This window comes from Heptranchias perlo, unplaced genomic scaffold (assembly GCF_035084215.1).
Source record: "Heptranchias perlo isolate sHepPer1 unplaced genomic scaffold, sHepPer1.hap1 HAP1_SCAFFOLD_961, whole genome shotgun sequence".
Classification (NCBI taxonomy): domain Eukaryota; kingdom Metazoa; phylum Chordata; class Chondrichthyes; order Hexanchiformes; family Hexanchidae; genus Heptranchias; species Heptranchias perlo.
In genome coordinates this window covers 64,084-69,337 of record NW_027140005.1, presented here as the reverse complement: position 1 = coordinate 69,337, position 5,254 = coordinate 64,084, and the positions used below count along the sequence as shown (strand labels likewise).

At 51.3% G+C, this 5,254-nt stretch overlaps 1 long non-coding RNA gene across 1 annotated transcript; it reads left to right on the top strand.

The window, feature by feature from the left end:
- Nucleotides 1–426: 426 nt before the first annotated feature.
- LOC137320013 (uncharacterized) lies at nt 427–5,052 on the top strand. Its single transcript, XR_010962320.1, has 2 exons — nt 427–574; nt 2,206–5,052. It is a non-coding gene; the product is annotated as an uncharacterized lncRNA (long non-coding RNA).
- The last annotated feature ends 202 nt before the right edge of the window (nt 5,053–5,254 follow it).

The following is a 5,254-nucleotide window of genomic DNA, read 5'->3' as shown; positions in this document are numbered from 1 at the left end:
TCTGTCCCTCTCTCTGTCCCTCTCTCTGTCCCTCTCTCTGTCCCTCTCTCTGTCCCTCTCTCTGTCCCTCTCTCTCTCCCTCTCTCTCTCCCTCTCTCTCTCCCTCTCTCTCTCCCTCTCTCTCCCTCTCTCTCCGTCCCTCTCTCCCTCTCTGTCCCTCTCCCTCTCTCTGTCCCTCTCCCTCTCTCTGTCCCTCTCCTCTCTCCCTCTCCTCTCTGTCCCCCTCCCTCTCTGTCCCTCCCTCTCTGTCCCTCTCTCTCCCTCTCTCCCTCTCTCCCTCTCTCCCTCTCTTCCCTCCTCTCTCCCTCTCTCCTCTCCCTCTCTCTGCCCCCCTCTCTCTCCCCCCCTCTCTCTCTCTCCCCCCCTCTCTCTCTCTCCCTCCCTCTCTCTCTCTCCCCCCCTCTCTCTCTCTCTCCCCCCCTCTCTCTCTCTCTCCCTCTCTCTCTGTCTCTCGCTCTCTCTCTCTGTACAGAACATTCTCTGTGTTCTACAATGTCTGTTTGACAGAAATCTTTTCTTTTCACAGCTGCTGAAAGAGGAGAATCGTCCTCAAACTCATCAGCCGAAGCCTGAGGTACGAAGTCAATCACTTGAGTTTAACAGCAGCTGAACAAGCAGCAAACCAGATTGTGAAGAGCAGTAACTGTGGGCTCAGGGGGTCGGGAGGGAGCTGCTTATATCTGACTGGACTGAGTCTCCTCACTGGAACGCTGCTTTTTCACTGAATGTTTGTGGAGATTTCTCACTGAGTGAAACCCTGATTCCAGAACACAGTCTGTAAAAGACACAACCCCCAGGGGTGAAGTGGAATTCCTTTGACAGTCACGGTCCACCATTGATCAACTGGGGTTTAATACATGCAGATCTGGCAATACGAGCTTTTTTTTGTGGTAAGGAAGAGTTTTTTTGAACCCATCATCAGGTGAATCAGGCCCCAGGTGAGGTCAGGGAGAGAGTAAAGCTTCTCTCTGACCCCAGGAATCACCTGTGACCTCTTGTTCTATTAAAGGTGCCTGAGCTGCTGCAGCATCCACTTCCCTTCAGCTAACAAACTGAAGGTCCAATCGTTCTGGGCCATCGTCAAGCCGAGGCTTTAAGTGAATATGTTGGGGGAGTGAGGAGGGAATTCCAGACGTCTGGCTGGATTGTGGAGGTTAATATTCCTGGCAGCAGTGGAATGAATTAATTTAAACAGGGAGAACTGGAGGTTTCGAAACCAGGACTGGTGAGCAACAAACTTCTGGGTCCCGTCAGCTGCTCAGTGAGACCCTGCAGCTGTTTAATATACTGGAGGATGGAATCTGTCACCTTGAGAGGGGGAGCTGGTTGTGCTGAGGATTTGAGGATGGGGATTATACCTCACCTAGGACCCTGGGCCTTAGACTGACCCATTGTGCAGTGTACCTTGTGACACTATGCTGGAACACTCGGTCTTCTCTGAGATCTGGTGCTCCTGGAGAGGTTTGATGGGAAGGATTGTGTCCTGGGCCGGGCTGGCCGTGTTCACTCACATTGCTGCAATCTTTACTTGTGTCTGTAGGGGGCCTGTCCCGTGGCACCTGGAACGGTCACCAATGGTGGGGTGAAGGGAGTGGGGGGTGGACAAGAGGCCAGAATTGGAGGAACGCAGAGATCTCGGAGGGTTGTAGGGCTGGAGGTGGTTACAGAGATAGGGAGGGGGCGAGGGCCATGGAGGGATTTGAAAACAAGGATGAGAATTTTAAAATCGAGGCGTTCCCAGACCGGGAGCCAGTGTAGGTCAGTGAGCACAGGGGGTGCTGGGAGAACGGGACTTGGTGAGAGTTGGGATACGGGCAGCAGAGTTTTGGATGAGTTCAAGTTTATGGAGGGTGGAAGATGGGAGGCCGGCCAGGAGAGCATTGGAATAGTCCAGTCTGGAGGTAACAGAGGCACGGATGAGGGTTTCAGCAGCAGATGAGCTGAGGGAGGGGTGGAGACGGGCGATGTTACGGAGGGGGAAGTAGGCGGTCTTGGTGATGGAGCAGATATGGGGTCAGAAGCTCATCTCAGGGTCAAATAGGACCCCAAGGTTGTGATCGGTCTGGTTCAGCCTCAGACAGTGGCCAGGGAGAGGGATGGAGTCGGGGGTCTGGGGAACGGAGTTTCTATATCGATCTCTCTCAGTCCCACCTCCTGTACTGGGTGTGAGCCTCCCTGTGAATCTGTCTCTGTTCCATTCCCCAGGCTGATCCTGAGTGAAGTTGATTGGATCCAGAATCTGGATGTTCGGTGTCGCTGGGAGGATTGATTGAGAAACGATCGGGGATTGTTAATCGCAATTAGTTTTGATTGATTGTCACTGGCTGCTCTCGCTGTTTTTTTTACTGTATTCTGTAATGTTTCCATCATTGAGATGATTTTTGGCTTTTTTTCTTGGTGATTGGATCGAAATCTCCAGTTGTGTGTTTTGCCATTGAATGTTAAATGAGATGTTTTTAATTGCAGTCGTTGCCTGTGTTCCTGTCGATGGGCAATGTTCATTAAACTGATTCAGGGAGAGGTCAGCGGGCCGCTGATTAGTCCCAGATCAGTGACTCCGTCTCCAACCTCTTCCCCTCGGCAAGGGTGAAATGTTTTGATTCTCTGCTCAGTTGAAGTTTCTGTTCTTCCCGCCCGTATTGATTGGTGTCTGAAGTGGGCCCTGTGTCTCCCTGGGACTGCGGTTTGTTAAAGGGAAGGAGCAGCTTCAGGTCTCTGAACCCAGCCAGGCTGTTACTGGCCTGCTGTGTGGGACTAGGGTGGGCAATGGAAATGTTTGGGATTGCACTCTGCACCACTCTACTTACTGGCTTCAATTTATACCTGTGGAATAATAAAAGCTCTCGCTCTCCAAACTGCAGCTGTGTGTTCACTCTGTCCAGGACCAGACCCTGGAACAGAGAGTACCAGGAACACCGGGAAAAACTAGATCAGGGGGTGACTCTTAAACCATTACCCTGACCCCCCTTGACCAGTACAATACTAGTCAGTGACTTACCAGAGCAGCCAGTAACTCAAACTGACCATCACCATCCCACCTGGATAAAAGTTACATGTCCACCCTGAACTCTGTCACTGCTTTCCCATCCCAGTGCTCCCCCTCTGCTGCCTCTGGGAGATCTTGTCTGTCCCTCCTGCTCTCGTGTCTAGAGTCAGCCAGTGGGCTGGTTACACTATCAGCTGATTGAGAAAGCACAAGGGGCAGCTTAGCCCTGCTGTCATAGGGTGCCCTCTGAATGTATCTGCAGTGACTGGACAGTGGCCTTACTTACCCTGCCAACCTGAGACCACATATCACTGGCTCACTGTGGAACTCACCACATGTCCACTGGCTCCTGGCACTGCCTCTGAACTCAGGGAACGCAGTTACAATAGTCCTTGAAAGATCGGGAAAGCCAGAGCCAAGAGCTCTCTCCAACCTGTCAGCAACTTAGGAACCACCTTTGGAGACAGCCCTCTTGATTTAGTTTCCCAGGGCCTCCATGGCAGCAGTGTGGGATGCCAGGCAGCAGCCTGCTCCTGGTCGAGGGCCCTCTTCCTTGGGAGCATCCTGTGCAGGCCTGCTTGGAGTGGCCACACGGCCCATGGAGGCCTGCAGTGATTTGAAACTCTCCCTCATGGTCAGACCTGTTGTCACCCATGGACTACAGCTGGCCTGAAAGGAGCCGTGTATGGCCGGAGACTCCGACACGCCACCTGACTGCCCTGTGAGTGGACGCTCAGCGCTCCAGGTCCAGAGTCCACTTGTTGGTGTTTTTTGTAAATCCACATTTTCTGTGGGAAAGGTGAGTCACTGGAGCTTCAGTGCTCCTGCTCATGTGTTGCATGGTTCCTACAATGAGCAAGACAACATCGTATCTTCATCAACATCACCTCCCTTCTCCACCTTATTTCCTTGTGATTATGTAAATTGAGTAAGTTCTCACTGGAAAAGAGAAGGTTGAGAGGTGATCGTATGATTCTAAAGGGACTGGATAATGTCGACCATGACCAGCTGTTCCACCTTGACCAGAACAGTAGAATCCGAGGACACGGCCTCGCTCGAAGGGGTCAATTCAAAACTCATCTGCGAGAACAATATTTCATCGTGGGTGTCTTCAGAAAGGGGAAAAGAGGAAGTGTGAAAGACACGAGAGCACAGGGAGCTGAGCATTAAAGGGAAGGAATAGTGATGTGTGCCAACTTTGAGATCAGAATTGCTGCTTTTACCTGGGAGCCGGCAGACAGAGTTGTGAGACAGTGGGAGTGAGTGATTGGCTGGGGTTCCAAGGTGGTCGGGAACTTGTGGGAACAGTGAAGTCTCTTCATGTCGAACGAGGTGAACTGTGGGGAGCTGGTGAGTGGAAAACACACACAGCACAGAATCAGCTGAGCACTCTGGGAGGTCACTCTCACTTTGACCATCCTTGTGTTGAACTTCCTGCACTGTCCACCTGTCGGGGGCAGTGGAAGTGACACTGATGCCCGATGCCACCTCTCTCCACCAGGCTGCCACCACTGATTGGGAAGGCCTTTCCCCAGACAGGCTCTCCCTCCTTTGCCTAACCTCCTGCAGTAGAACCTCCAGCTCCCCATCTCCAAGGGTAACTGGCACTGCCCTCCCTGTGCCCTGGCAGCCATCATTAAAGGACGATCAGACTGACCCCTTTAAGCACCCGCAGGACGTTAAATTCTTCACCTGTGTCAAAGGCCAACCCCTAGTAGGAGAGCACCCGTTCATAGATAAGTGAGCTGACCCCAGGGCCCATGTAGGATGGGAGATGGGATCTGCCCAGTGCTCCTCCGCTAATGGAACGACCCAGTGAAAAGTGTAGGTTATTGTGTGTATTTAAAATCATTCAAAAGGTCTTCGAGTCGTGGCCATTAATATAAATGATCAGAAAAATCGTAGGCCGGGGAGCGCAGTGTAAAATCACACCAGGATTGTTATAGTAGTTTGTCTACTCAAGGAGTTATTTAAAGCACTTCCTACTGCATCGATGTAATGATTACATCACTGTTAGATTATTCACATTCATTGTTTAATAAATTCACGATAGCTTAAACATTAAATGAGGTCTGTTCTGATACTGTACCACTTTTGAAGATTGAAGTGAAATTTATGGCAGTGTGAGATAGTCCAGCACCAAACAGCAGTTACCAAATGTGACCTCCTGTTTGTTTACCAGGGTGAATGACCAAAACCTTACCGAGATTTCAAGGCAAGGGAGTTTGGAATCATCCATTCGAACAGTCTGAGCTGTGAACGCCCAAA